The sequence below is a fragment of the Hemiscyllium ocellatum genome (assembly GCF_020745735.1).
Source record: "Hemiscyllium ocellatum isolate sHemOce1 chromosome 27 unlocalized genomic scaffold, sHemOce1.pat.X.cur. SUPER_27_unloc_5, whole genome shotgun sequence".
Lineage (NCBI taxonomy): Eukaryota > Metazoa > Chordata > Chondrichthyes > Orectolobiformes > Hemiscylliidae > Hemiscyllium > Hemiscyllium ocellatum.
Window position 1 is genome coordinate 218603 of NW_026867514.1, and position 27750 is coordinate 246352.

The 27750-nt window shown below is 45.2% G+C and overlaps 1 non-coding gene across 1 annotated transcript; it reads left to right on the plus strand.

Annotated features, from left to right (window-relative positions):
• The first annotated feature begins 21802 nt into the window (after positions 1-21802).
• On the plus strand, positions 21803-21876 carry trnan-guu (transfer RNA asparagine (anticodon GUU)). The gene has a single exon. It is a non-coding gene; the product is annotated as a tRNA-Asn (tRNA).
• The last annotated feature ends 5874 nt before the right edge of the window (positions 21877-27750 follow it).

Consider the following 27750-nt stretch of genomic DNA (forward strand, 5'->3'; position numbering starts at 1 on the left):
GACTACAAAATGTGAAATGTCGTCGAAAAGAAAGGGAGCTTGCTCCCCGGCTTCTTCTTTAAGATTCACGTCAGTGGAGGGGGAAAAATATTTTACTCACATTGGGACTGGTGGGAATCTGCAACCCACTGCCTGTTCGGGTGGAACAAGCAGATACCCGCAGAGCTTCTTTTGAGGCTTTGAGCCAAGTGTTTGCAAATGAGACTAGAACAGTGAGGGGCTGGAAATCGTGATCGAAATGAAGCAGGCACCTGAGGACAAGAGTGTTTCCTTTGCCAGTGAAAGATACTGTTTCACAAAGTTGGGACTGTGGAAGGGAAGCAGTAACGGTGATTATCTTTGGTTGTTGACCTTGTGGCTGTTCCCATTGCTGCGCCTGTCCGTGTTAGCGTCAGAACTCTGCAGCATGGTGGCGTTACATACGCACAGGGCCAGGGGCGCAATGAATGACGCATTTGTCTCCACCTAACTGTTTGAAATGCAGCTCACAGCTTCTTCACACACCCCAATTAATCTTTCTCATTGTCCTGAAGCCGGCATACGGTTTGAATTCCCGATCTGCGGGAATGAGAATCTTTTCACTGTCTCGCGTCAATAAATGTCCCTCAGAACATTGGAGTCAAGTCACAGCGGAAGCTGAAATAGCCTCACACGCTGCTCACAGGCACATTTCACTTTCCCCAACTCAACGCCTCAACCACTGCGGCTCCTGGGAGTGGAAAAGGAACAATCACCAAAACCCAGTCTTAGCTTTGTGAATCTTCAGAAAATAAGCAAACCTTCATCCCTTCGGATTTTCTATCCTAGGCTGACAGGGATGGGTTTTGTCACTCTTTTGTAGGACATTACAAGTGGAAGTTTTGCAGAAAAGCACCACAATTCAATCTGATTAATCAGGATCTGGATGTTTTTGGTGTTTGAATGTAAGTGTGGTACTCCAGAACTTTGTTGTTCACAGTTCATAATACTTTTCTTCCCAGTCCCCTGTATCACTTGTCGAAAATGCTTGTAATACTTTCACGGCTGTTAACCGGACGGTTGGTGGTTTGAACCCATCCAGGAGGGCTTTATTTGCTGCTCTTCCTCGGCTTTGACAATGTGTGCTTTTAATGGGGTCAGGAAAATGTTCCCCAAACATCTATAGAACATCTACGTTCTGCCTGCAAAAAAGACCCTGAGCTTCCAGTTGCCTGCCAATTCCAAGCCCACCCTGTTCCCTGACCAACATCTCTGTCTCAGGTTTGCTGTATTGTCCCAGCGAAGCTCAGCACCAGCAGAACGAAGAGCACCGAATATTCCACTTGGGGACCATACATCCCTCCGGTCCCAATATCAAATTCAATAATTCTAGGGCCTGAAATCCATAGTATCCTCGTCTCTACCACACACACCAAGCCTTGTTATCACATAGTCTGTCATTACACACTACCTATTCTTAGCCACGAACAGTCTCCATCAACAGTTATTCACCCTCCCACGCAGATCGTTATCAACTCCCTTTCCTGTCCAACAGTTCTTCCCTGGCTTTGGGGTCTGTCCTGATCTATCATTTACTGCATCCGCCTTCCTCCCACAATATCTCCTGCATATAAACCAACGTTTTCCCAATCACCATCAGTTCTATGGAAGGGTCACCGGCAACTACTGTTTGTGTTTTGTTTCTGATATACAGCATCCGCAGTTCTTTCAGCTTTTTATTGAGGTAGTGTTGGAAATTGTTTCGAGAAACAGAAGGAGGGGGGGAGAGACAGAACAGACATGAACTGTTGATCTCCGTTGTTACTCATAATGTAAAATCATTGTAGTGCGATGACTTCCCTTAAGCATGAATAGAGGTCCCAAGCCTTCCGTGAGCTTGTGGCGCAACAGTAGCGCGTCTGACTCCAGCTTAGAAGGTTGCGTGTTCGAAACACGTCAGCCTCATTGAAATCGTTTCTGCATATTTTCAATCAAGAAAGGATTGCGTCCACTCCGGATATCTATTAAGCCCAGTCTTCTTTCCGGAAATTTTCAATAATACGTGAAGCTTTGCTGTCAGTTTGATTTGTGAACACTGGGTCAGGGAGGTGGTGTGCCCAGTGTTTGGGTAAATGCTCAGCTCCCCGAGTTCATCGCTGGATTTAAACACAGTCGTCTATCTCTGGGCAGCCGCTTCTTTCAGTTGGTGACAGTGCGGTGTGAATAACATAATGCAGATAAGTTTATTACATAATCCAGAGACACCTAGCTTTGTGTTTCAATCTATCAGGAGAGTGACAGCGAGTTCAGATAGAAATGTTTCCCACCAACAACAAATTATTTCCTCTCACTGGACACAGTTAAAATTATCGAGGAGAAAGTGAGGTCTGCAGATGCTGGAGATCAGAGCTGAAAATGTGTTGCTGGAAAAACGCAGCAGGTCAGGCAGCATCCAAGGAACAGGAAATTGGGCATAAGCCCTTCATCGCGAATTCGGGTCTACGGGCTATCCGTTCTTCTTAAATGCGCTGTACAGTTGTTTATTGATCTTCGCCGTTGCTGGGCGCTTCAGTGTGAAGTAGCTCGTTGAAATAGCATCCTGATGCAGATTTGTTTGTATGTGTTGGGATGATTGCTTTTGCAGCTAAAGTACTTGGTTCGCGTGTGTTGTTTCCTGTAGACGCTGTTTTGAATTTACCATTGACTGTTCGGTCTACTGTGACATCTAGAACAACAGCACTTTGTTGTTGTTCTCCTCTTTTGTGAATTTTATGCCAGTAAGGAAATTGTTGATGGTGTTGTAGGTTTCCACTAAGTTGTTCCATTATCTCTGCATTATTGCTTCTGTTAGGAATCCTGATATTGGTGGTTTCATGGGTGCTTCGTTGATTTGTTTGTTAGTCTTGTTACTGAATAGGAAGTGGGAGGTAAGGCACAGCTCCACGAGCTTGACAGTGTTATCTTTGCTGATGACGTTGGTGCTGTTTGGTGTTTGTGTCTTTGGTTCTTCAAGTAGTGTCTTCAGTTTTCTTTGGTCACGTTGATGTTAATGGATGTGAACAGGGCTGTATGTCAATGGACAGTATTATTCCATCCTCTTTTATCTTGTTGTCTTTGGTGTTCAAGAATTCTTGGATGGAGTAACTGGAGTGGCGTGAGTCTTCGACTTGGTGTTTTAGTCTTCAGTGGAGGTCTTTGACTAGTCTGTATATTGGTGTTCCAAGTGGTGAGACTGTGGCCTGAGGGGGGCTCCTGGTTTGAAGAGGAGGAGAACAGCAACAAAGTGCCATTCCTAGATGTCACAGTAGAGCGAACAGTCAATGGGGAACTTCAAACTAGCGTCGACAGAAAAACAACACACGCAAACCAAATACTTAACCGCAGAAGCAACCATCCCAACACCCACAAACGAGTGAACAATCCTCACTCTCTCCGCGGAGCAGGTAAGGGCTGTTTGGCACTGTCTGTTTGTAGACACGGTTACGTTTGTTTCACGGTTTAAATTTAATTTTTTTTTCAAAAAAAGTGCGGAGCGGACCCGGAAGCTGGTGTAGCGCAAACGTACCTGGGTAGGTTTTTTTTCCAATAAAGGCGCGCAGGAGAGAATGTATGGAGGAAAACTTCATTCCAGTGACAATAACATGGAACAAACTGCCTGCAAAGATGGTAGAAATGGAGCTGAATCAAGGATATGAAAATGAAATGTTAAGCCTGCTTGAGAAAAGAAAGGCAGAAAAATTGCTGAATGACTTCCTGCTGGCCTATTAAATAAAAAACTTATAACAAAAAAGGACGTAACTCCACTACTACATTAGAAGGTGAATAATAATTACAAAGAAACTTTTAGAACAGCCAACAGTATCAGATATACATCATATAGAACAAAGAACAAATAAAATTTACAGCCCAGGAACAGGCCCTTCAAGCCTGGGCCGATCCAAATGTACTGTCTAAACCTATTGGTCAATTCCTAAGTATTTGTATCCCTCTACTCCCCACCCACTCATGCATTTATCCAGACGCATCTTAAATGAATCTACCGCGCCTGCCTCTACCGCCTCTGCTGGCAATGCGTTCCAAACGCCCACCACCCTCTGTGTGAAGTAAAACTAGTTTTCGCTTTGAACAAGTGCTGCCCTTGCCGCGTTCATTGTAATGGTAGCTCTGCCCCATCCCTGATTCAGGAATTCGGATCTCGTTGAACGAAGCTGCTTTTTGAGAGAATTGATTGGCCGTTTTCGCACAAGGCAATGTAAGAAACAAGGGCTCGCCCGGGATCTCTCGCACGCCCACGCACCAGGATGCCCGAAGCGAGAATCATTCCCCTAGACCAACGAGCCACATGCCCAAGGCGCCCTGCATATTTTTAACATGTGCCAATCCCTTAAATGCTGCTCAGTTCCATGAGAATCTAACCTTTTAGTTGTGAACACGAGTAAACAAACAATCCTATTCGAGGGTGCAAACTGCACACGTGCCAAACTGAGTGAATACACAAGGAAAATAGCTTTAAGGGAGATAGAAAGTATTTGAGCACCTTTGGAGTGTCTGCCCCCTCCCCGGATTCACTCCAGTTGCTACAAGTGAACAGTGTTTCACCCACCCCTACCTCCCCTACCCCTCGCTGCTGGAGGATGGTATATGGAAAGGGTGTGACATTGCTTTGCTCCCAGATAGTGCCCAGAGGGAGGAAGTTTCACTCTGAAGCTGACAGGGCTGCATCCGCATTGTGACGTCAACAATGGAGGCGGGCCGGACAGCTGCCCTGCAGTTGAGGCACGTGTGGAGGGGAGGACACTTTGCAAATCCCACTCTCCTCCAAGTCAATGCAGTTTGAGATCAAGCAAAGCAAGGGGTTTAAATTTATTTTAGAAAACCTCCTTTGTGCCGTAGGAAAACTCTGCCGCGAGAAATGCAGTGTTACAGATTCATATTAACAGAAGCAGGAGTAGACCATTTGGTCAAGCCTGCTTCGTCATTCGTTAAGATCACAGCTCCACCAACCTGCACAATCCCGACTACCCTTAATTCCCCTACCACGCAAATACCCATCCAATTGTGTCTTCAATATACTTCATGAAGCTGTCTCAACTGCTCTCTTGGGCAGAGAATCCCATGGAGTCTCACAGAGTGACACAGATGTACAACAAGGAAACAGACCCTTCGGTCCTACTCGTCCATGCAGCCCAGATATCCTAACCTAATACAGTCCCATTTGCCAGCACTTGGCCCAAATCCCCATAAAACCTTCCTATTCATATACACATCCAGATACATTTTAAATGCTGTTATTATACCAACCTCCATCACTTTCTCCAGCAGCTCATGCCGTACATGCATCACCCTCTGCGTGAAAAGGTTGCCCCTTATGTCCCTTCTATATCTTTCCCCTCCCCTCCCTAAACCTATGCCTTCTAGTTCTGGATTCCCCTATCCCAGGTAAAAGAACTTGTCTATGTGCCCTATCCATCTTCCTCATGGTTTTATAAACCTCTACACGGTCACCCCTTAGCCTCCGATGCTCCGGAGATAGCAATCTATTCAACCTCGCCCTACAGCTCAACCCTCCAACACTGGGAACATCCTTGTAAATCTTTTCTGCACCTTTTCTAGTTTCACAACATCTTTCCAATAGGAAGCTGACCAAAATTACATGCAATATTCCAAACGTGGCCTGACCAATGTTCTGTACAGTGGCAACATGAGCTCCCAACATCTATCCTCGATGCTCTGACCAACAAAGGAAAGCATACCAAATGCCTTCTTTACTATCCTATCTGCCTGCGTCTCTACGTTTAAGGAACTATCAACCTGAACTCCAAGGTCTCTTTGTTCAGCAACACTTCCAAGGAACTTACCATTAAGTGTAAAAGTCCTGCTCTGATTTGTTTTTTTCAAAATGCAGCACCTCATATTTATCTACATTAACCTCCAAAAGCCACTTCTCAGCCCATTGGCCCATCTGATCAAGGTCCCGTTGCAATCTGGGATAACCTTCTTTGCTTGCCACTTCACCTCCAATTTTGGTGTCATCTACAAACTTACTAACTATGCCTCCTCCGTTTACATACAAATCATTTATATAAATGACAAAAAGTAGCTGACCCAGCATCAATCCTTCTGACACACCATTGGTCACAGGCCTTCAGTGTGAAAAGCAACCCTCCATCACCACCCTCTGACTCTGCCTTCGCGCCAGTTCTGTATTCAAATGGCGAGTTGTCCCTGCATTCCATGAATTCCTGAAGAAGGGCTCATGCCTGAAACGTCGATTCTCCTGCTCCTTGGATGCTGCTTGACCTGCTGCGCTTTTCCAGCAACACATTTTCAGCTTCCATGAGATTTAACCTTGCTCACCAGTCTCCCATGAGGACCCTTGATGAACGCCTTCCTGAAGTCAATATAGATCACGTCTATTGCTCTGCCCTTATCAATCCACTTTGTTACTTCTTCAGAAAACTCAATCATGTTCGTGAGACATGATTTCCCAAGCATAAAGCCATGCTGACTATCCCAAATCAATTCTTGCCTTTCCAAATACATGTAAATCCTATCTCTCAGGATTCTCTCCAACAACTTGCCCATCACGGATGTTAGGCTCACAGGTCTATAGTTCCTTTTCCTTACCATGTTTCTTAAATACTGGCACTACATTAGCCACCCTCTAGCCTTCCGGCACCTCACCAGTGACTATGGATGATACAAATATCTCAGTGAGAGGCCCAGCAATTACTCCCCCAGTTTCCCACAGAGTTCTAGGGTACTCCTGATCAGGTCCTTGGGATTTATCCACGATTATGCATTTCATGATATCCAGCAATTTCTCATCTGTAATACGGGCATTTTTTCAACATGTCACCACCTACTTTCTCACATTCTATATCTTCCATGCCCTTCTCCACAGTAAACACTGATGCACAATATCCGTTCAGTATTCCACTCCAACCCTCCCATCTACTGCAGCTCCACACAAAGACCGCCTTGCTGATCTTTGAGGGGCCCTATTCTCTCTCTTGCTATCCTTTTGTCCCTAATGTATTTACAAAAAACCCTTTGGGATATCCATGACTCTATATGCTAAAGTTATCTCATGTCCCCTTTTTGCCCTCATGATTACCCTCTTAAGTATGCTCATACTGCCTTTATAGTCTAAGGATTTACTCGATCTCTCTGTCGATACCTGATACATGCATCCTTCTTTATCTTAACCAAAATCTCATTTTCTCTAGTCATCCAGCATTCCCCAACCTACCAGCCTTTCCTTTCACCCTAACAGGAATATACTGTGTCTGGACTCTTGTTATCTCATATTTGAAGGCTTCCCATTTTCCAGCAGTCCTTTAATCTGCAAACATCTTCCCCCAGTCAGCTTTTGAAAGATCTTGCCTAATACCTGAGTCTTCCTCCAATTTAGAACTTCAACTTTTAGATCTGATATATTATTTTCAATCAGTATTCTAATGTTAATAGAATTATGGTTGCTGGCCCTAAGATTTTGCACCCTCGCCTGTATGTACATCCACATTGTGAATTAGAAAATGTTCTTGTACGCACTTAATAAATTCCTCGATTTGGCAAATAGATAAATGGGCAGGAGCTATATCTTGGGTCCACTCTTCCTTCATTCCCACCAACCCTAACACCATTCCTACCCCAATAGTCTAACGGCACTTTCCCCTGCAACTGCCGAATGTGTGACACCAGCCCATTTACCTGCTCCCTCCTGACTATCCAAGGGCCCAAACTTACCTTCCAGGTGAAGCGGCACTTTACCTGCACTTCCCACAACCCAGTCTACTGCATTTGCTGCTCAAAATGTGGCCTCATCTACAGTGGGGAAAACGAAGCATAAACTGGGTGACTGCTGCACAGAACATCTACGTTCTGCCTGCAAAAAAGACCCTGAGCTTCCAGTTGCCTGCCAATTCCACACCCTACCCTATTCCGTGTCCAACATCTCTGTCTCAGGTTTGCTGTATTGTCCCAGCGAAGCGCAGCACCAGCAGAACGAAGAGTACCGGATATTCCACTTGGGGACCATACATCCCTCCGGTCACAATATCTAATTCAATAATTCTAGGGCTTGAATTCCTAGTATCCTCGTCCCTTCCACACTATCACATAGTCTGTCATTACACACTACCTATTCTTAGCCACGAACAGTCTCTATTCACCCTCCCACGCAGATCGTTATCAACTCCCTTTCCTGTCCAACAGTTCTTCCCTCGCTTTGGGCTCTGTTCTGATCTATCATTTACTGCATCCGCCTTCCTCCCACAATATCTCCTGCAGAGAAACCAACGTTTTCCCAATCACCATCAGTTCTATGGAAGGGTCGCTGGCAACTCCTGTTTTTTTTTTGTTTCTGATATACAGCATCCGCAGTTCTTTCAGCTTTTTATTGAGGTGGAGTTGGAAATTGTTTCGAGAGACAGAAGGAGAGGGGGGAGAGACAGAACAGACATGAACTGTCGATCTCAGTTGCTTCTCATAACGAAAAATCATTGCAGTGCGATCACTTCCCTTAAGCATGAATAGAGGTCGCAGATTACCCGTGAGTTTGTGCCGCAACGGTAGCGCGTCTGACTCCAGATCAGCAGGTTGCGTGTTCAAATCTCGTCAGGTTCACTAAAATTCCGCTTCTTACATTTCAAATCAAGAAAGGATTACATTCACTCCGTGTATCTGTTCAGGCGAGTCCTCTTTGCGGAGACTTCTGGTCACGCTTTGCTGTCAGTTTGATTTGTGAACGCTGTGTCAGGGAGGTGGTGTTATGCTCAGCGCCCCCAGTTCATCACGGGATTTAAACGCAGCCATTTCGTTCAGTTGCTGACAGTGCGGTGTGAATAACATAATACCGGTGTTTTTACAACATAATCCAGAGACTCCCAGCTTTATGTTTCAATTTATCAGGAGCGTGACAGCGAGTTCAGATAGAAATGTTTCCCACCAACAGTAAATTCTTTCTTCTCACTGGGCACAGTTAAAATTATCTTTATTCAACAGAAGGAGCGGAAACTACAGTCTGACGGCCCCTCTCCACATTAACGGTGAGCCTGAATTTTATAAACGGTGTCACTAAACTCCAGTGGCCGACACTGATTTGGTTCAATCGGTTTTTTTTTGCCAAGCGTAATTCACCGAGAGGGTGCTGCTGTGTGAAACAGCGTGGGCAATTACTGCAGGGCCTCCTGCGCATGGAACACACCACAACTGATGTGTTTCACCTTCACCAGTTTATGCCTATCTCAGAGAAGAGAGTTTTGATGATTAGGATCATAGGAAGCCGACAGTGAACATGAGAAGAGCACTCAGACCTTCACAAGCTTGTCACCACAGCTGGGTCATCGTGGCCCGTGTATCAGTATGGGACAGTAATCTGCATCTACTGACTGGAAGCGCAGCAAATTGGAGTGCTGGTGTGTCAATCACACAGGAGAAAACGGCTTCGACAGATCAACTGGAGTGGCTCCCAATGCGCAACTCCGCTCTCCTCAACTGAATAACTGTAAACAAATTACTCAGTGATTCAAAGGAATACTCGGTTTTGAATCTGCATTGTGTCATGTACCTTCGAGAATGATGTCAAAACACCTTCATTGCTGTGATGGAGTATCCTGTTGGGCAGAATATACCCGTTGTCAAATTTCCTACATTCTGTTGGTCCCACTCCGGTTTCACTCAGAATCACAAAATGTCTGACAGCGCAGACTGAGGCCATGCAGCCCACCTTAGATCTGCTGGTTCAACACAATATGTAAATAACTGTCTCATTCTGTCGCCTTCTCCCTGTAAATCTGCACATTGTTACATTGAACATGCCCACCGAATTCCCTTTTGTGTCCATTGAATCTATCTCTTGATCACTGTCAGACAGCGACTTACTGACCCCATTCCCTGTGCGAAAACGGTCTTCCTAATGTCACTTTTACTTATTTTCCTGATGACTTTCAATCTCTGCCAAATCGTCCTCAACATAGGATACAGAGAACAGGAGACCCCTCAGACTGTCACCTCAACTGTGCGCATTGGGCCAGTATATCACTGTGAAATATTTATGTCGAAGCTTTTTTGGGAAGCAGATGAGAAGGCGAGGTGCATAACAGAGCGCAGTTATACGGGAAAGCTGCTGAAGACGACGTTGAATGAATAGGAGAGAATGGTCTCTCTTTTGGGTTATGGTCCCAACACGCCCGCGTTGTGCCATTCTCCTGCATTGCTCGGCAGTTTTTCCAGAGAAGTATTTAGCTTTTCATCTGGCGTGTGGCAGGCACGTTTGAGAATGACGTCAAAAGATCTTCTCTGCTGTCGTGTCATATGCCGTTGTGCAGACATATCGTCGATGTGCAAAAATAAACTCTGTCTAAATTCCCACATTCTGTTTTTCGAACAATGATTTCGCTCAGAATCACTAATTTTCAAAATTCCAAATATTCATACTTTAAGAAAGTGCTCATAGAAATGGTTAGTGAACACCTGGAAGAATTTCTACCAAACTTACCTGGGGAATTTCGCTTTGAGGGGTCTTGAAGTTTAAGTGGAAGGAAGGGAAGTTTGCCTCGAGGCTGTTTAATGCGGAGATGTGTTCTCCATGTAAACTGGTGTTAGTTGACCATCCCAGTGTTTCCCGATACAGCGCTGCCTGACCCCCAGGGAGGTTTACTCGTAGCAACTGGAGTGAATCCAGAGATGGAGCAGATTCTGCAAAGGTGCTCAAATACTTTCTATCTCTCTTTTAGGTATTTTCCTTGTGTATTCCTTCAGTTTGGCACGTATGCAGTTTGTACCCTAGAAAATGATTGCTTTTTAACTCATGTTCACAATTAAAAGTGTAGTTTCTCATGGAACTGAGCCGCATTGAAAGGATTGGCATATTGATATATATATATATATATATATGTACACGTATTTAGTTTAAGATTAAATTAGATTTGAATGAGGTTTTCCTCGAAACACACCTAAGCCTATCTGGCTGCATGAAGGTTTTCAGGTTTCTGTGTGCTGGGTATTATGTGATCAGCAGGCATCTGGCAAACTACAGGAGCTGCCACCTATGTTATGTTCGTTTTAGTGTACTGCCAATGATCACTTATCTTGTGATTTTTTTGCAGAAAGACGTGCCGAAAGAAATTCGAAAACAAATGATACATCAACTTTTGACAGAGTCACTTGATTCATTGGATCTTGAATATCAGCAGCCATTCAAATCGAGAAGACATGTTTGCTTTAGTTTGCTTGAGAGATTTTGGACACTGGTGTGGCAGGAAGAATACTGAGACACCGAGTGAAGGAGATTCAGTGCACTGACTGTGAAAAGTGCTTCACACCATTTACTCAGCTTGGGGGAATCAAAGTCTCACCCCTCACGGTGGGGATAGACTATGTCCCCGTTCTGTTTGTAATTTCAAACACAGACCAACACAATGTAAGCTCCCCCAATGGGGAAACCATGGAAATGTGGGGACTGAGGGAAGTGATTCCCTTCCCCATCCGTGCTGGAAACCCACAGGCGCATTCTCAGCGGGGACAGGCCATTCACCTGCTCAGTGTGTAGGAAGGGCTTCAGTCGGATCAGCCATCTGCAGGCGCACGAGTGGGTCCACAAGGGAGAGAAGCCATTCACGTGCCCCATGTGCAGGAGAGGGGTCACTCAGTCAGCTGCACTGCTGACCCACCAGCGGCTCCACACCGGAGAGAGGCCATTCACCTGCTGTCAGTGCCGGAAGGGCTTCACCTGCTCCTCCCACCTGCGGAGGCACCAGTGAGTTCACGTGCCATCGCAGGGTGGATGGAAGGAGCTATGGCCGAGTGCCGCTAACAACCCAGCTCTGGGGACTCACTGGTTCGAATCACGCTGCGGCAGATGCAGAATTGGGATTCGGTCAGTAATCTGGACTTCAGAATCTCAGGATGAAACTATTTTCAGAGGGCAAAAACCCATCTGATTCACTCATGTCCTTTTCAGTGATGGAAACTGCCGTTGCGGAAAAGGATTCACTCAGTCGTCCCAGCTGCATGCTTTACCGGCTGTACGAAGGATCCAGTTACAAAGGGACAACTCAACTGACCAATAATAAAGAAAGTGTGGTGGGGGGAGTGGGGGTGAGTGTGTGCACTTTGAGCTTGAGGTTTTTTTTTAAGAAAACCTACTTTTTGTACGCCTTGTGATGTGGAGATCTGAAGCTGTAACAAAGTTGGGTCGCAGTAAAGGTGACCTGAACTTACCGTGAGGCTTAAACTCTCATCGAAAGCTGTGAGATCCAACAGCTTCTCGTTCTTTCAGCCACCAGCACCGAGTTTCCAATGTTGTGTCTCAGAAGGAGCAGTGAATGAGTAGCTAGCATTGTTCAAAATTGTAAATATTTCAGGACTGCAGGTTTATTGTTTCATTGGCATTGCAAAGTTTACTGGCAACAGTGGGAGGTGTGGGCTGTATTCACTGGAAACAAAGTTTTAAAATGACACAAACACCAGGGTATAGTCCAACAGGTTTATTTGGAAGCACTAGGTTTGGAGCACTGTTCCTTCATCAGGTAGCTGTTGAGTGGGATGGTAAGACACAGAATATATAGCAAAAGATTATAGTGTCATGCAACATAAATGATATATTGAAGAAACCTGTTAAGTCCTTCATCTTTTAAAATGGGTTGCAGATTTCGGTTCATTAATCTGTAAATCCCAGAACGTCTTTTTAGTAACATTCTCCAGGTAACTTAATGTTTTGTAAAGGGAGGTGACACCTCAGGTCAGACAACGCATGAGAGCTGTGAGGTTAGAGTCTGTCTGTATCCCAGTCTTGAGTTAGACTGGTTCTATTTCCAAATATATAGTACTGCAAATGCAATTCACCCCAAAGACGTCAATGTGTGAGTGCATGCATGAGACAGAGCGTCTGTGTGTGTGCGTGTGATGGAATATAATTGTGTGAGAATGGAGGTGAGTGTGAGGGGTGTATCAATGTGTGTCTGAGAGTCTGTCTATCAGAGAGGGTCTGCACAACCGTGTGAGTACTTGAGTGTGTGTGTGTGTGTATGTGAGAGAGAGAGAGAGAGAGAGAGTTTGTGTGTGTATTGTGTAGCTGGGTCTCCTATCGTGAGACATGAATCCAAGGTCTCTGCTGAGGTCATTCTCGTGTGCTCCAAACTTGTTATCAGCCTCTGCTCGGCCAATAGAAATGATCAAGCAGTTAAGCAGTTTCACAACACACCCTGGAGAGGGCAAGGGGAAGGGCTTATGTCTGAAACGTTGATTCTCCTGCTCCTTAGATGCTGCCTGACCTGCTGTGCTTTTTCAACAACATACTCTCGACTCTGATCTCCAGCATCTGCAGTTCTCACTTTCTCCTCATGGGCGAGGTGGGACTTGTCTTTTATTCACTCATTCACTCTTACAGCCTGACCTTGGTTGTGGCTTAACTGTGCATATATCAATGCAAGTTTCAGAAAGATTTCTACAGCTTGTTTTTTTTAAAAAAAGAACATTCTTCCAGACTTTAACAACGTTTCTGAATATATGATTTTAGCTATTCTCAATTTTAAAAATCAGCCATTTCTCGCACACCCTGTTTCCCAGGTAGAATCGTCACCACCCATTCTCTCTCTCTCTCCTTAAAAGGGGTCAAAGAGGGCTGAGGCAGCAGAAAGGACGGGTACGGACGCTGGTGGGGATAGAGAAGGGAGAGAAACGGAGAGGGGGACAGAGGTTGAGAGGTAGAGAAGGACTAAGGTTCAGAGGGTTATGGGGAGAGAATGGGGGTGCAATGTGAGGAGAGGGAATGGGCAGGGGGTAGTGTGCGGGGAGAAAATGGATGGGGGGGCAGAGTGTGAAGAGAGAGACAGCACAATCCTACCTTCCCCAGAGCTGGTATCAGTGTCCCACGAACGAACCCACTCCTCCCACAGCAGATTTGGGGCAATCATTTCTCAATATACTCGTGGCTAAGGCAGTGGAATCATATCATCCCTCATGGCCATTCACACCATCCTTCTCAACAGCATCCCATCCAGATCCATTCGATTATGCAGCAGCTCTGCAATTCCACATAGCTATTTCCTGATGAAGGGTTTTGCCGGAAACATCGATTCTCCTGCTCCTCGCACGCTGCCTGACCCGCTGTGCTTTTCCAGCTCCACACTCTCGACCCTAATCTCCAGCATCTGCAGTCCTCACTTTTGCCCTGTAGGGGGTGAATGTTCTATGCCGAGTCTTTTGAATCTCTTCAAATCTTTCCTCCTCACCCTAAACCTATACCCTCTAGTTTTGGAATAACTACCCTGAGGTAAATGCAGGAACGTTGAGCAGCCAGACAAAATGCACAGGGAATAAAACATTTCGGGAAAAAAATGGCGTTGGCATTTTTCTCTCGTATTCGCATTTGGACACTTAAAATTTGTCATGATCTGGAGGTGTCCGTGTTGGACTGTGGTGTACAAAGTTATAAATCACACAACACCAGGTTACAGTCCAATCGGCTTGTTTGGAAGCACTTAGCTTTCGGAGCGCCGCTCCTTCATCAGGCGGTTGTGGAGGAAAGATCATAAATTCTGTGTTCCCATGTTTTACTCCACAACCGCCTGATGAAGGAGCAGTGCTCCAAAAGCTCATGCTTCCAATAAGCCTGTTGGTCTATAACCAGATGTTTTGTGATTTTTAACTCTAAAATTTGTCAGTAACACCAGCATCGTGACAGAGCATACTGAGCATGCTCGGTGGTGTCAGTAAGCACTGCGCATGTCTGCCGGTGTCAGCAAAGTACTGCACATACTCCTGGGTGTCCGCAGAAAAGGCGCACGAGCTCCTTTCCATGGACCAATGGAGAAACTTGGAAGATCCGAAGCAGTCTGGTCCTCCTGCCAATCAGAGTTAGCCGTTGTCGAAATGCGGAAGTTGGACCGTGAGCTCTGAATAAAAAATGCGGTCTGCAGATGCTGGAGATCACAGCTGAAAATGTGTTGCTGGTTAAAGCACAGCAGGTTAGGCAGCATCTCAGGAATAGGAAATTCGACGTTTCGAGCATAAGCCCTTCATCAGGAATGATGAGCTCTGAAGCCGCTGATGCTACTCTTTTGTCACTGAATGAAGATTAAACCTCACCCCTGACTATAAATTCCTTCCTCTGTCTAAAATTTGTGAGTATAATAGTGTTTTTGTCACCATGTTTTCCATTTTCTTTTCATACTGGGGTTCAATTATTGATTTATAGCAACTGAAAGGAAAGAGTGAATCGAGGGAGGGGACAGACTCTGGAAAAGTTGATCCAGGTCTGTGTCTCACTTTGCAAACGCAGTGCCACAATTTGAAGGTATAGCCTTTGATGTATGTAAAAAAAAGCAGAAAGGAGATGCATTGCTTATGTAGTGATATGTTGAGATGTGGCGAAAGTGAGATGCTGGAGATCAGAGTTGAAAAGTGTGGCGCTGGCAAACCACAGCAGGTAAGGCAGCAATTGAGGAGGAGAGTCGACGTTTCGGGCATGAGCTCTTCATCAGGAAAGATGTGTGGATGGACAAAGGGGCCTCGGCGACCTTCGAAACCAGTTACTGCCAGTTGTCAGACAGGTGTAGCAAGCAATGAGCAAAGCAAGTGATATATTAGCAAGAGGAATTGAGTTCAGAAGTGTGGATGTCTTTCAGCAGTTAGATCAGTCATTGAATGTATTCAAGGCTGAGTTCACTTGACTTTGAAAAACAAAGAAGTGGATGGTTATGGGGGAAGACAAAAATTGGTTTTAAGACCAGGACAGAACAGTTACAGAGTCATACAGCATAGAAACAGACCATTCAGTCCAACTGTGCTGACTGTGTTCTGAAACTAATCTAGTCCCACCTGCCAGTGATTGGCCCATATCCCCCCTGTGCTGTGACAGCCACAGGCTCCATTCGCCTTTAATTGTGAAGTTTTACTCATATATCTCTAAACAGAGCATACACCCGGTCACACGTAGCCTATGGGAATAAAACACCACCGACAATTTCCCGAACCAGGACTGACTTTGCACAGAAAACATAGACATTTTAAATGAATAGGGTGCCATTCATTTTAAGATCGGGTGAACTTAAGACGCATTGTGTTGACTTAGAATTGAGAGATCCTTGACACACACACACAGCCGAAATCTTCACTATTATCAAATTGGAATTAAGGCTGGGTAGGCTGAGATGTTTTTTTTCCGCTGGAGCAGAGAAGATTGAGAGGAGAAGTTTATAAAACCATGAGGGGTATAGATAAGGTTAATGGAAGTTGTCTCTTCCCGAGGATGGGGGATTTCAAGAGCTGGGGACACATTTTTACGGTGAGGTGAAAGAGATTGAAAAACAGACGTGTGGATCAAATCTTTTATGGAGAGGGTGGTTCGTGTGTGGAATTAACTTCCAGACTAAGTGGTGGACAGGGGTACAATTACAACATTTAAAAGACATTTGGATAGGTACATGAGTAGGAAAGGTTTTGAGGGAAAGGGAAAGAATGAATAGGCTGGGGTAGTTTAACCTGGGGTGTAAGAGACTGAGGAGTTGCCTTATAGAAGTCTATAACACCATGAGGGGTATAGATAGGGTAAATAGTCAAGGACATACCCTGGGTTGGGGGAGTCCAGAATGAGAGAGAAAAGGTTTTAAGTGAGAGGAGAAAATTTTAAAAGGGACCCGAGTAGCAATCTTTTCATGCAGTGTGTGTATGGAGTGAGCTGCCGGTGAAAGTGGTGGAGACTGGTAAAATGGCAACATGTAAAAGGCATCTTCATGTGTGTAAATATAGAAAGAGGTTAGAGGGATATTAGCCAAGTGCTGGCAAATGGAACGAGATGAGGTTAGGATATCTGGTCAGCATGGACATGTTGGATTGAAGGGTCTGTTTCTGTGCTGTGCATGTCTATGACTATTACAACTGGATACAGACCTGGAGTAGGCAGATTGCACTAGTTTAGTGGGTCACCATGGACTGGTTGGAACGAAGGGTCTGTTTCTGGGCTGTATGACTCAATAGCATCGAATAAATGAGGATTAATCGCAAAGAGGTGACAAAGGTTTCAAACACCACCTTAGTTATAAAGAAGGGGTCCATACACATGTACTTAAGGACTGTGGGGCACTGTGAGGTTCAGTAAATCAGACAGTCAGCCAGCAATCTTTTTCTGGGAGACTAGTCTCGAGAAAGGAGTAAGTCCTATATTCCTGAAAACATAGATGGACAGGACAGTGAAGAAGGCTTTTGTCAGTCAGTGCACTCAGTATAACAGTTGGGAAGTTATGTTCCAGTTATCAAGGACGTTGGTGAGGCCACACTTGGAGTATTGTGTTCAGTTTCGTTCACTTGCTATAACAAGGATGGTATTAAACTGGAAAGAGTGCAGAAGAAATTTACAAGGATATTTCTAAGACTCAAAGATTTGAGTTATAGGGAGAGGTCTGACAAGTTCGGACTTCTTTCTTGAGAGCACAGGAGACTGAGAGAAGAACATTAAAAACGTATCCAAGATCATGAGAGGCATGGGTAGGGTGTATGCACTCAGACTTTGTCTTGGAATTGAGGAATCGAGGACTAGAGGACATCAGTTTAATGTTAGAGGGGAAAGAATAACAGGGAATCTGAGTGGTATGCATATGGAATGAGCTGCTAGTGAAAGGTGGTTGAGGCAGGTACATTAACAACATTTAAAAGGCACTTGGACAAATACATGGATAGGAAAGTTAAAAATCACACAACACCAGATTATAGTCCAATAGGTTTAATTGGAAGTACACTAGCTTTCGGAGTGATGCTCCTTCATCAGGTGATAGTGGAGGGCTCAATCCTAATGCACAGAATATACAGCAAAAATTTACAGTGTGATGTAACTGAAATTATACATTGAAAAATTGATTGTCTGTTAAGCCTTTCATCTCTTAGAATACAGTGATAGTTTCACTTCTTTCATGTGTAAATCACAAAACCTTTTTGAAAAAAAATTGCATCCTCGGGTTAGCTGTTAACAATGGTGATAGCTAGACAATATGTTGAAGGTGTTGGCCCCCGTGTTCTCTGTCTATGACCTGATGTTTAGATTAGAATCAATCTAAAAAGTGAGATAACAGAGTTTTACATAAATTCATGCAGTTTTTGAGCTAAGTACAATGTAACCCTGCAAGTACAAATGCACCCCACAAAATGTATGTGTGCATGTGGGTCTTTGTGTGTTTGCATGTGTGTGTGTGTATGTGGTGAGTTCAGAGTGTCTTAAGTCTGTGAGGGGGTGCATGTGTGTGGGTGTCTGTGTGCACGTATTTGTGTATAGGAGTGTGTGTGTGTGTGTGTGGGTGTGTGTGTGTGTGTGTGTGTGTGTGTGTGTGTGTGTTGTGCAATGGTGGTCACCTGTAAATGTGATAATAGACTTCTATATCAACTTATCGGACCACACCCTTCGACCAGAAGAGATTGAAGTCCAGAGTAGGGGTCTCAACGTCTGCCCAAGCAACAAAATGGACCAGTTGGATATCCACCAGAACGAAGGACCCGATACCCAGCATGAGCAAAACCAATGTAGTGTACAAAATCCCATGCAAGGACTGCACAAAACACTACATTGGACAAACAGGAAGACAGCTAACGATCCGTATGCATGAACACCAACTAGCCACGAAACGACATGACCAGCTACCCTTACTAGCCACAAACGTGGATGACAAGCAACATGAGTTCGACTGGGACAACACTACTATTATAGGACAAGCCAAACAGAGAATAGTCAGGGAATTCCTAGAGGCATGACACTCATTCACTGATTCAATCAATAAGCACATCGACCTGGACCACTGCAACGGACAGCTGGAACTGACAACCGGAAGCGGCAGATTCAAATCACTACAAATGCCGGAGGAAAGATCACAGAAGCGCTTCACAGGAGGCTCCCAAGCACTGAGGATGTCACCCAGACAAGGGACGAAACGTCTGCAACACAAATTCCAAGCTCGGCGAACAGAACCACAACAACAGAAAGTAATGTAGTCAAAATGTTCCCACGCCTGAAAGGATCGGCAACGATTCGGCAGAGTTTTCAAGTCATGAGGAAAAGAACTAAAAGTGACATTAGGAAGAACGCTTTCATACAGGGAGTAGTTGGGGTCAGCAAATCCGTAACTGACATTGACAAAGAGGCAGATTCAATAGACGCAAACGGGAATTCGGTGGTCATATTTAAAGTAACAATGTGCAGAATTACATGGAGAAGGCAAGAGAATGATACGAATACAGATACACGTTTACTTACGGTGTAGAACCAGCAGAGCGAAGGTGGGCTGCATGGCAAATGTTGTGACTCAGAGTGAAATCACAGGTCGACCAACAGAATTTAGGAATTTAGAAAAAAGTTGAATTTTACACAGCCTCCATACTTCTGCGCAACAGTATATTATTACACGACATCAGTGGAGGTCTTTGATAACAGTATCGAACATGCATGCCACATGCCAGACAAAAGGCTGAAGGGACCTGTGGAAAGCGCACATTCACAGAGACAAAGAGAGACAAATGGCGACATATATTGAGGTCGACACTGAAAGGACGAATTCTCCATTCGACATGGATGCTAACTGATGGAAATGAAAAGAAAAATGTTATCATTTAAGCACAGCCGTTCACTAGCTCAGGGCAAAAGAATACAGCATTAGGGCCACTAATCTCCTTTTAAATTTGTAAATGCGAAGTTAGTAAGTGAGTGAGAGATTTTGATAAATACGCTGATTTGACAGGTGAATATGAGCATTTCCCCGGTGTTATAACATATCAATGCAAAGATAACATTAACTCTGTTACGCTCCATAGATGCTGCCATGTCTGCTGAGTTTCTCTATCAATTCATGTTTTTGTTTCAAATTTCCAGCATCTGCAATCCTTTATTTGATATTGACCTGAATAGTTTTTGGGACAAAATCAATCCCTGCCAGCTTCACATAGTATTTCATGCTTCTAAAAAAAAAATCAGAAATGTTGCCATCGTGACAAAGGAAAGGTGCAGAATTCCCATTCTCTGGCCCGGACTGGGACCCTTAGGACAGCGTAAAAAGCATAGTATCCTAAGCACTTGATTACCGGTGGAGCGAGCCAATGTATATTTGTTCAATTGCACTGTTTTTGCCTTTTCATTTATGACCATCGTCGCTGCAGATTGGTGTCTCCCTGTCTTCGAGGTTTTACAACGTACAGAAAGACCATTCGGTCCACTGTGCTGTGTGGATTATCAGACATCGATCTGTCCTTGTCTCAGTTTCCAGGATTTCGCCCATAGCCTTGTGTATTCTGATGTTTCCGGGGCTAGTGCCAATGAGATTCTCCCTGTGATCTCACAATGACACAACAATGGGCCTGAAGTCTGATACGGTCAAACTGTGTTGAAACCCCATTTAGGAACTAATCGTCATTTTATCCACAGATGTAGACACGCAGATACATTCGCGGACAGGGGCAGTGATCTCAGGATTATACCCACTCCATGTGCTTCATGTCCACCAGTTTCTCCAATAAAAATCAGAGGTAGAATACAAGCCACTTTTCCAGACAATGAGAGCTGGGATATGGAATAGACAGTGAGTTGAAACAGTCCCACATGCAGCTCATGTGCAACTTTCAATTCCCCAAAATCCACCGACGCATTCGCTGCGGCGCCTGGCAATCTAAGAGGACAGCACCCGGCAGACATTCCTCACTAAAAACAACTGACTCACGGGAAACTCTAAATACAATCATGACGCATTTCTTCCTGCTTCTGTCCCTATCTCATCTCCAGCTCGATCCGAACGTCCAGCTCTGAGGTCAATGAGCAGCTTGATACAAACACAGGCAGATCGTGAAGATAACCTTTACCTGGAAAGCAGGGCCAGGGAATGTCAGACATAAGGTATTGGGAAGTGATGAGCTTCCCACCAGTCGCTGATTCCAACCAGTTCCAAAGAGGGTGAATATTTATCCCCCTCCACAGATTTGAATCTTAAAGAAGAAACTAGGGATCAAGGTCCCATTTTTTTGGACAATATTTCTCAACTGGAGTTGGCAGGGCTCGGACCAGCGCGGGGAAACGGCAAAGCATTTCACGACCATCGCATTAACTACTCGGCCCACGAATACACACCCACACTGACAGCTTTACTTCCCAGGTCTCTCTGCCTGTAGAGTTGAGAAAGAGTGCACCACCAGACCAAGGAAGCAGCGGGAGGGAGAGCAGCGGGCACGCCGCCCCTGGGTGGGATTAGACCACAAACCTTTCGGTGAACAGCCGCTTCTGCTGACCAATGGCGTCACAGAGACAGTCAACTGCGCTGGCTACACCATCGCTTAGGGGAGGCTAAGATCAGTTCACACCCCGAGAACATCAGAGTCTATCTCCCGGCCTCTTCAACAAGAGGACGTTGTCTGGACTGTCTCTGGACAATCGATAGGATGAATGTAGATTGGTAAATGTATTTGGTGACAGTTCTGTTCTAGCCCTGAGAATCAGAGACAACATTTCAGAATTCCGTTTTCTCCGACAGGTACTGTCGAACCTGCCGAGTTTCTCTTTTTGTCTCGGCTTCTCAGCGTCGTTCCTGCACATCAGGAATTCAAACCCCTTCTCTCCTCCGAGCCAATGAGAGAACTCGGGAACAGGCAAAACACTGAAAGGCTGGAAGGGCGACGGCCCCGGAGCACAAAGCTAGTTCCTCGTGACATGAATGTGTCTGCAGACTGTCCCCGGTGTCTCCACAATGAATGTCCCAGGCTTTATTACGTAAAAGTAAAACTGATAGACGACAATTGTAATTCTCGGCGGGGCCGGCTGAATTATGAACTCACTAACAGCCTCCCCTAAGCGATGGTGCAGCCCACACTCGCTCCTGCCTCCGTGGCGCAATTGGTTAGCGCGTTGGGCTGTTAACCGAAAGGTTGGTGGTTCGAGCCCACCCAGGGGCGGTGTGTTTGCTGCCTGTTCTTGGCTTTGAAACCGTCCGCTTTTAATGGGGTCAGGAAAATGTTCCCCAAACAGAAATCCTTTCCCCAAAGGGGTTTCTGGATTGAATTAATGTCTGACGTGAGGGAATGCGGATGCTGAGAAGCCGAGACAAAAAGAGAAACTCGACAGAACCTGTCGGAGAAAACGGAATTCTGAAACGTTGTCTCTGATTCTCATTCCACCGATGTTGCCTGACCTTCTCAGTTCCTCCTGCAGTCTCGTGCTTTGTTTTTGACTGAAAGTTCATTTCATCTTTTGCGATGAAACACCTAGACTCGCCGTGTGCAGATATTTAACCCTTTCGAATCACTGTGAAATGATTGGATTCAAACAAACTCTGCGATAATTCACTCTTTCTCTGCTCCACAGGCAGACAGACCTGGGAAGTGAAGCTGTCAGTGTGGTTCTGTATTCGTGGGCCGAGTGGTTAATGCGATGGACTTGAAATCCATTGCGCTTTCCCCACGCAGGTGTGAATCCTGCCGACTACAAAATGAGAAATGTCGCCGAAAAGAAAGGGAGCTTGCTCCCCGGCTTCTTCTTTAAGATTCAAATCAGTGGAGGGGGAAAAATATTTCACTCACATTGGGGCTGGTGGGAAACTGTAACCCACTGCCTGTTCGGGTGGAACAAGCAGATACCCGCAGAGCTTCTTTTGAGGCTATGAGCCAAGTGTTTGGAAATGAGACTAGAACAGTGAGGGGCTGGAAATCGTGATCGAATTGAAGCAGGCACCTGAGGACAAGGGTGTTTCCTTTGCCAGTGAAAGATACTGCTTCACAAAGTTGGGACTGTGGAAGTGAATCAGTGACGCTGATTATCTTTCGTTGTTGACCTTGTGACTGTTCCCATTGCTGCGCATGTCCGTGTTAACGTCAGAACTCTGCAGCATGGTGGCGTTAGATACGCACAGGGCCAGGGGCGAAATGGATGACGCATCTGACTCCACCTAACTGTTTGAAATGCAGCTCACAGCTTCTTCACACACCCCAATTAATCTTTCTCATTGTCCTGAAGCCGGCATACGGTTTGAATTCCCGATCTGCGGGAATGAGAATCTTTTCACTGTCTCACGTCAATAAATGTCCCTCAGAACATCGGTGTCAAGTCACAGCGGAAGCTGAAATAGCCTCACACGCTGCTCACGGGCACATTTTACTTTCCCCAACCCACCGCCCCAACCACTGCGGCTCCTGGGAGTGGAAAGGAAACAATCACCAAAACCCAGTCTTAGCTTTGTGAATCTTCAGAAAATAAGCAAACTTTCATCCCTTCGGATTTTCTATCCTGTGCTTACAGGGATAGGTTTTGTCACTCTTTTGTCGGATATTGCAAGTGGATGTTTTGCAGAAAAGCACCACAATGCAATCTGATTAATCAGGATCTGGATGTTTTCGGTCTTTGAATGTAAGTGTTGTGCTCCAGAACTTTGTTGTTCACAGTTTATAATACTTTTCTTCCCAGTCCCCTGTACCACTTGTCGAAAATGCTTAATTTGCGTCTTGTAATCCTTTCACTGTCTGCTAACGAGGATAGCATTTCCCTGTTTTACCGAAATTATCTTGACCTTGCATACCTCAAGCCTCAAGCTAATTTCACGAGAAACCTTCTCCAGTTCAAAAGCCAACTGTCAATAATGGCTCTGTTTCTTGTCACGTATCCAATTTCAGATCGATATTGTTAATGTCCCTTTTATTCCTTCAGATCCAGGTTTCGCTCACAGGGCATGAACAGAACTGTCACCAAATACATTAACCAATCTACCTTCATCCTTTCGATTGTATTAGCATCATGAATACTTCTCATCAAAATAACTCGAGAGACTTTCATCACCATTTTCTGTGAACAGTTCTACATTAGCTTTGCTGAATGAACCCCAAAAATCTTGATGTGGCTCCTTATTTTCGGCCCTGATTATTCATCTCTCTACGCACGGAAATGGATCCTTCCCACCCGCTCTGTCCCTCATCAATGTGTGTAGTTCAATTCGATCTCCCATCAGCCTCCTCTGTCCTGATCAAATCCAGAGGAACAGGATACGTTGGGGCTATGGTGCGGACAGGACAAGTCCAGTAATCACCTTTCCTGTTAGAGCAATTCCATGAGAAATTTTAGATCATAACTTTGGGTGTGTAGTTGTGGCCGAATACTTAAGGTGCTGGCGTGGAGATCCTGTGGGGCTCCCCCGCCCAGGGTGGTAACCTGCTGGCTATGCTTTCTTCGCCGGCGATTTTAAATGACTTCCTGTTGGTTGCATTATCGCTCAAACTTCACAAAACCCGTCTCAATAAAGTCACGTGTTCTCATGTCTGGGAATTTATTGCCATGTAGGAAACTCGAGTTCAGAACACACAACGTACCAGACTCAAAACGTCAGCTCTGTTTACCTTTCCACAGATGCTGCTCCACCTGTTGGCTTTCTGCAGTATTCTCTGTGTTTATTAAGCACAAGTGCTGCTTTTCATTCAAGAATTTCAATTCCTGTTCTCTGGTAACTGACTCTGGTCAGTGGCAATCGGTTCTTCTGATCGTTAATCTACCCATTCCCACCGCTTCTTCTCCCATCATTACCAACAGCCCCAGAAAATCTCCAGTTAACCTTCTTGGCTCCAAAGCAAACATTCCCAACCTTGGGACTGTCTTCCCACAACGGAAATTCCTCATCTCTGGAAATGAAGCATGGCGTACACTTGGCAAGAGATTCGGACAAAATACTGTCAGTTAGGAAATGGAAAAATGTTCATGAAGCAAAACAGATATCCCAGTCTCCAGCTTTGTGAACCTTTAGAAACTCTTTGGGAAGCGGATTTAGATGAGCCTGAAAGATGAACCGTCAGACTGAGCAGAGACCGTCCAGACACCGTCCCCTTGTTGAAGAGGCCGGCAGATTGACTCTGATGTTCTCGGGACATGAACTGATCTGAGACATTGAAAGAATTGTCGTTCGTGCACATCAGGAATTCAAACCACTTCTCGCCTCCGAGCCAATGAGAGAACTCGGGAACAGGCAAAACACTGAGAGGCTCGAAGGGCGACGGTCACGGAGTAAGAAAACTAGTTCCTCGTGACATGGATGTGTCTGCAGAGGGTGGGATCAGACTGTCCCCGGTGTCTCCACAATGAATGTCCCAGGCTTTATTAAGGAAAAGTAAAACTGAGAGACGACAATTGTAATTCGAGGCGGGGAAGTCTGAATTAAGAATTCACTAATAGCCTCACCTAAGCGATGGCGCAGTAGTTGGCAGTCCCTGTCTCTGTGGCGCAATGGGTTAGCGCGTTCAGTTGTTAACCAAAAGGTTGCTGTTTCGAACCCACCCAGGGACGTTGTATTTGTTGCTCTACTGCGACGCTGCGTGCTTTTATAGGGGCCAGGAAAATGTTCGATTAAAACGGAAACCTTCTCCTCTAAGGGGTTTCTGAATTGAATTAATGTCTGACGTAAGGGACTGCAGGTGCTGAGACGCCGAGACAACTAAGATCAACTCGGCAGTTTTGACAGTACCTGTCGGAGAAAACGTAATTCTGAAATGCTGTGTCTGATTCTCTTTCCATAGAGGTTGCCTGTTTGTCTCCGTTGTTCCTGCAATTTCTAGATTTGTTTTTAACTGAAAGTTCCTTTCATATTTTTGGATGAAACAGCTAGACTCGCCGTGTGCAGATATTTGACCCTTTCGAATCACTGTGAAGTGAATGGATTCAAACAAACTCTGCGATGATTCACTTTCTCAGCTCCACAGGCAGACAGATCTGGTAAGTGAAGCTGTATTCGTGGGCCGAGTGGTTAATGCGATGGACTTGAAATCCATTGCGGTTTCCACACGCAGGCGTGAACCCTGCCGACTACAAAATGAGAAATGTCGTCGAAAAGAAAGGGAGCTTGCTCCCCGGCTTCTTCTTTAAGATTCAAATCAGTGGAGGGGGAAAAATATTTCACTCACATTGGGAGTGGTAGGAATCTGCAACACACTGCCTGTTCGGGTGGAACAAGCAGATACCCGCAGAGCTTCTTTTGAGGCTATGAGCCAAGTGTTTGGAAATGAGACTAGAACAGTGACGGGCTGGAAATCGTGATCGAAATGAAGCAGGCACCTGAGGACAAGGGTGTTTCCTTTGCCAGTGAAAGATACTGCTTCACAAAGTTGGGACTGTGGAAGGGAAGCAGTGACGGTGATGATCTTTCGTTGTTGACTGTGTGAATGTTCCCATTGCTGCGCATGTCCGTGTTAACGTCAGAACTCTGCCGCATGGTGGCGTTAGCGACGCACAGGGCCGGGGCGCAATGAATGACGCATCTGACTCCACCTCCCTGTTTGAAATGCAGCACACAGCTTCTTCACACACCCCAATTAATCTTTCTCATTGTCCTGAAGCCGGCAATAGGTTTGAATTCCCGATCTGCGGGAATGAGTATCTATTCACTGTATCGCGTCAATAAATGTCCCTGAGAACATCGGAGTCAAGTCACAGTGCTGTCAGATGAGGGGAAGCTGAAATAGCCCCACACGCTGCTCACAGGCACATTTTACTTTCCCCAACTCAATGCCTCAACCATTGCGGCTCCTGGGAGTGGAAAGGAAACAATCACCAAAACCCAGTCTTAGCTTTGTGAATCTTCAGAAAATAAGCAAACGTTCATCCCTTCGGAATTTCTATCATGGGCTGACAGGGATGGGTTTTGTCACTCTTTTGTAGGACATTGCAAGTGGCAGTTTTGCAGAAAAGCACTACAATGCAATCTGATTAATCAGGACCTGGATGGTTTCGGTCTTTGAATGTATATGTTGTGCTGCAGAACTTTGTTGGTCACATTTTATAATACTTATCTTCCCAGTCCCCTGTATCACTTGGCGAAAATGTTTAATTTGCGTCTTGTAATCCTTTCACTGTCTGCTAATGAGAACAGCGTTTCCGTGTTTTTCCTAAATTATCTTGACCTTGCATATCTCAAGCCTCAAGCTAATTTCACGAGAAACCTTCTCCAGTTCAAAAGCAAACTGTTAATGATGGCTCTGTTTCTTGTCACGTATCCAATTTCAGATCGATATTGTTAATGTCCCTTTTATTCCTTCAGATCCAGGTTTCGCTCACATGGCATGAACAGAACTGTCACCAAATACATTTACCAATCTACGTTCATCCTTTTGATTGAATTAGCATCATCGACACTTCTCATTAAAATAACTCGAGAGACTTTCATCACCATTTTCTGTGAACAGTTCTACATTAGCTTTGCTGAATGAACCCCAAATTTCTTGAAGTGGCTCCTTATTTTCGGCCCTGATTGTTCATCTCTCTACGCATGGAAATGGATCCTTCCCACCCGCTGTGTCCCTCATCAATGTGTGTAGTTCAATTGGATCTCCCATCATCCTCCTCTGTCCTGATCAAATCCAGGGGAACAGGATACGTTGGGGCTATGGTGCGGACAGGACAAGTCCAGTACTTAGCTTTCCTGTCAGAGCAATTCCATGAGAAATTTTAGACCACAACTTTGGGTGTGTAGTTGTGGCCGAACACTTAAAGTGCTGGCGTAGAGATCCTTTGGGGCTCCCCCAACCAGGGTGGAAACCTGCTGACTATGCTTTCTTCGCTGGCGATTTTAAATGACTTCCTGTTGGTTGCATTATCACTCAAACGTCACAAAACCCATCTCAATAAAGTCACGTGTTCTCATGTCTGGGAATGTCACCAGACCAACTCAACTACCATATAGCTCTGCAGCTCCCCATGGCTTACCCACTCTAAACTGCAGATTGTTGGACTGTGGGTACAAACCGCAGCACCCAGAGGTAAACCATGCACAAAGTCCACACAGACCGTCCCCAGGGGCTCAA